This window comes from Gekko japonicus, unplaced genomic scaffold, assembly GCF_001447785.1.
Source record: "Gekko japonicus isolate JY-2015 unplaced genomic scaffold, Gekko_japonicus_V1.1 scaffold5249, whole genome shotgun sequence".
Lineage (NCBI taxonomy): Eukaryota > Metazoa > Chordata > Lepidosauria > Squamata > Gekkonidae > Gekko > Gekko japonicus.
Window position 1 is genome coordinate 26,300 of NW_015176139.1, and position 4,559 is coordinate 30,858.

Genomic DNA, 4,559 nt, shown 5'->3' on the forward strand with positions numbered 1-4,559 from the left:
CCCCCCCCCCAAGCACCAAGAAGACAGAGCATCCCTTGCCCCAGACTGTAGGGCAGTGATGGCGAACCTTTTAGAGACCGAGTGCCCAAACTGCAACCCAAAACCCACTTATTTATCGCAAAGTGCCATCACGGCAATTTAACCTGAATACTGAGGTTTTACTTTAGAAAAAACAACTCCTACATTAATTTAAGATGATCCAAACAAAGTAAGGAAAGCAATCCCAAATGCTTTCATTTACTCAAAATTATTTGGCAGAGAATTCGACACTTTAATGATGGTCTGGGCCTGGCTGGGGCGATGGCATGCGTGCCCACAGAGAGGGCTCTGAGTGCCACCTTTGGCACCCGTGCCACAGGTTCGCCACCACTGCTGTAGGGTCTCTTAATCTACTGAAAAGGACCACGGCAGAATTTTAGACCTAGTAAACAATAAGAGAGAGAGAGAGAGAGAACTTTTTCACCACCTACATATTTATTCCTTTTATAACTCGAATCTCTTTTAATAGCCTTTTCAAAAATAGACTCTGACGTACTCCTGTATCTCTCCTCCAGTCAGGCAGGGCTGCCAAGCCATGTGAAATGAAATTCTTCTCAAATGCTGAATTCGGAGCAAGGGAACAGAAACAAATCTTACTTAAGTCATGAGTTAGGTTGTATATGGCCAGGTTTTTTCACTCCATACTACAGACCAGTCCCACATGGCTTTGGTCCACATAGGTCCCCATGATCTCCTAGCATAACTTTTTGGCTGGATAGTCCTTTTTTTCAACAGCAGCAACACTGGCTGCATCTTAGAAAAGGAGATTGGATTTATATCCTGCCCTTCACTACCTGAAGGAGTCTCACAGTGGCTTACAATCTCCTTTCCCTTCCTCTCCCCACAACACACACCCTGTGAGGTAGGTGGGGCGGAGAGAGCTCTTTCGAGAACTGCTCTTGAGAGAACAGCTCTGAGAGAACTTGTGACTGGCCCAAGGTCACATTATCAGCTACATGTGGGGGCGTGGGGAATCAAACCTGGTCCTTCCAAGTTAGAGTCCATGCACTTAACCACTACACCAAACTGGCTCTGAGAGAACTTGTGACTGGCCCAAGGTCACATTATCAGCTACATGTGGGGGCGTGGGGAATCAAACCTGGTCCTTCCAAGTTAGAGTCCATGCACTTAACCACTACACCAAACTGGCTCTGAGAGAACTTGTGACTGGCCCAAGGTCACATTATCAGCTACATGTGGGGGCGTGGGGAATCAAACCTGGTCCTTCCAAGTTAGAGTCCACACTCCTAACCTTATCTGTTTAAAGAGCCTGTATGTCATGTGGGTAGGGTTACCAACTCTGGGTTGGGAAATTCCTTGAGATTTGGGGGAGTGGAGGCTGGAGAGGGACCTTAGCAGGGTATATATGTATTGGTGTACATTGGCTGCTTTTCAGTTTTATCGGGATTATGTTTTTAAACTGAGGTTTCCTAATGTTTTAACTCATTAGCCGCCTTGAGGCAGCCTGGCGAGAGGCGACATATAAATTTAATGAATAAACAAATAATAAATAGTGCCATAGAATCCAACTCCCAGAAGCAGCCATTTCCTCCAGGGTAACTGATCTCTGTCGTTTGGAGACCAGGTGAAGAGAAGAAGGAGATAGGATTCATACCCCACCCTTCACTACCCAAAGGAGTCTCACAGCAGTTTACAATCTCCTTTCCGTTCCCCTCCCCACAACAGACACCCTGTGAGGAAGGTGGGGCTGAGAGAGCTCTGACAGAAACTGCTTGTGAGAGAACAGCTCTGAAATAACTTGTAACTGCCCCACCAGCGGCGGCTTGTGGAGGAGTGGGGAATCAAACCCAGTTTTCCCAGATTAGAGTCCACACTCCTAACCACTACACCGGTTGTAATTCTGGAAGATCTCCAGCCACCGTCTGGAGGCTGGCAACCCTACATGGTGTGGGCTAGGGTTCCCAGGACCCTCCTGGACACTGGCAGGGGATGGGGGGGCGGGTAGGGTTGCCGGATCCCGGTTGGGAAACTCCAGGAGATTTGGGGATGGAGCCTGGGGAAGACCTCTGTGGGGTACAGTGCCAGAGTCCGCCCTCCAAAGCAGCCATTGTCTCCAGGGGAACTGATCTCTGTCGTCTGGAGATGAGCTGTAGTTCTTGGGATTCCCAGGTCCCTCCTGGAGGCTGGCATCCTTAAGGGAGCCCTGACCTGGATGGCGCAGGCTAGCCCAATTTCGCCAGAACTTGGAAGCTAAGTAGCACTGGCCCTGCTTAGTATGTGGATGGGAGACCACCAAGGAAGGCCAGGACTGCTATGGGTTTACCATACCATAACAGCAGTTTCCATCACGTCATTTGCAGGGCTATTTTTGGGCAGGAACGCACAGGAACGGAGTTCCGGCTGGCTCCCAAGTTGGCCACGCCCAGCAGGAACTCATTAGCATAATAGCACACACCCAACAGCAGAAAATCATTAGGATTGGCTACATTAGGGGTGTGTGGCCTAACATGCAAAGAAGTTCCTGCTACAAAAAAAAGCCCTGGGTTTTGACAACAAAGTAAACAGAATAAGAAGCGAAAGGTGGGTGTGGCTGGACAACAACACTTCTGGCAACATAGGGTGTGGCCTAATACGCTAATGAGTTTCTGCTGTTGGGTGTGGCCTATTATGCTAATGAGTTCCTGCTGGGCTTTTTCTACAAAAAAAGCCCTGGTCATTTGGATGTGTGTATGGTACTTCTCCAGTTCACCAGTTCAACTGCTGGTACCTCTGAGCTCTAGTTTTTGAACCACCCTGGCAAATGTGCAGATGTCCTGTGTTTGGTGCTTTTGATTCTTTCCAGATCTAGGATTTTTATCCCCCCTCCCCCAGATAGCGTGCTTGTTAGCACTGCAGATCCTGTTAACTTTCTAGTCTGGTGTAGTGATTACTAGCGCGGACTCTAATCTGGGAGAACTGGGTTTGATTACCCACTTCTCCACATGCAGCTGCTGGTGTGACCTTGGGTCAGTCACAAGTTCTCTCAGGAGCAGTTCTCGAAAGAGCTCTCTCAGCCCCACCTACCCCACAGGGTTTCTGTTGTGGGGAGGGGAAGGGAAAGGAGATTGTAAGCCACTCCGAGACTCCTTTGGGTAGTGGAGGGCGGGGTATAAATCCAATCTCTTCTTCTTTCTCCTCCTCTTCTCTTCTTCCTCCGTTGTGTTGGGTTGCAGTTTGCAAAACAGGAACAGAACCGAGAAGATTATGAGCGCTTCGTAGGTGCGGTTGCCAAGCGGCAGGTGACGATTCAGTTTCGCCCGGTGGCCGCCTCTGAGTTATATGAACGCTGGCATAATGGAGACCTTATTATCTCTCTCTTTGATGTTGTTTCTGAAATAAAAACATAAAGAGGACGGCAGAATAACCTCGGAATTAAAGGCTACGCTCTCATAGGAGTATGGCTGGCAATTACGATGGGGCTTTGAGCTATTCTCTTTCATTTCAAAGGGGCCAGTGCAACAGAGGTGCCTGGGAAACTGGCACCCCCCTCGAGGCAAAGAGAAATGACGACAACTTCACATTCCGCATGGTGGATTTCTGAGAACAATGAGTTTTGGGGGCATGTACGGTCTGAAGCCCATGTGGCAGGATGTTGGATAAGATCTGGGGAGAGCCATTTTTTTTTTAAATTCACCTTTCCTCACACACTCCCATTCCGACTCAAGGCTAAAGCAGACAAGTTTTAAAAAACCACTGTCATGAGAACATAAGAGACGCCAATGTTGGATCAGGCCAAAGGCCCATCCAGCCCAACACTCTGTATCACACAGTGGCCAGAAATACCAGTGCCATCAGGAGGTCCACCAGTGGGGCCAGGACATTAGAAGCCCTCCCACTGTTGACCCCCCCCCCAAGCACCAAGAAGACAGAGCATCACTTGCCCCAGAGCCCCTATCTAGACCTTGTGGCTCATAGCCACTGATGGACCTCTGCTCCATATGCTTATCTAATTCCCCTTTGAAGCTGTCCATGCGTGTAGCTGCCACCACTTCCTGTGGCAGTGAATTCCAAGTGTTAATCAATCTTTGGGTGAAGAAGTGCTTCCATTTTCTGTCAGTTCCTAACAGAATTTTAGGCACGTCTGGTTTGGTCCTCAGCAATGCTCCCTCTGAGCTGTGGAGTCTTCTGAGCAAAAATCCTACTTTGTGAGCTACTGGCATGAAAGCTGTGAGCGAGCGGTCGGGCTACTGCATACACTAGTTTGCTCTGAAGCCCTCTTTCCTGAGCTAAGACAAAAATGTATGAGCTGGAGGCTAAAAAACTGTGAGCTAGCTCACACTTAACTCAGCTTAGAGGAAACACTGGTCCTCAGCCTTGAAGGTGATCTTTTACAGAGGGGAAGCAGAAAAAAGACAGATTCCCTCTACAATTATTTCTTTCTTTCTTTCATTTCTATCCCACCTTTCTCCCTAATGGGGACCCCAGAACATTCCATCCCTCTGCTCTCCTCCATTTTATCCTCACAACAACACTGTGAGATAGGTTAGTCTGACGGTGACTGTGATCTCACAGGTCCTTTC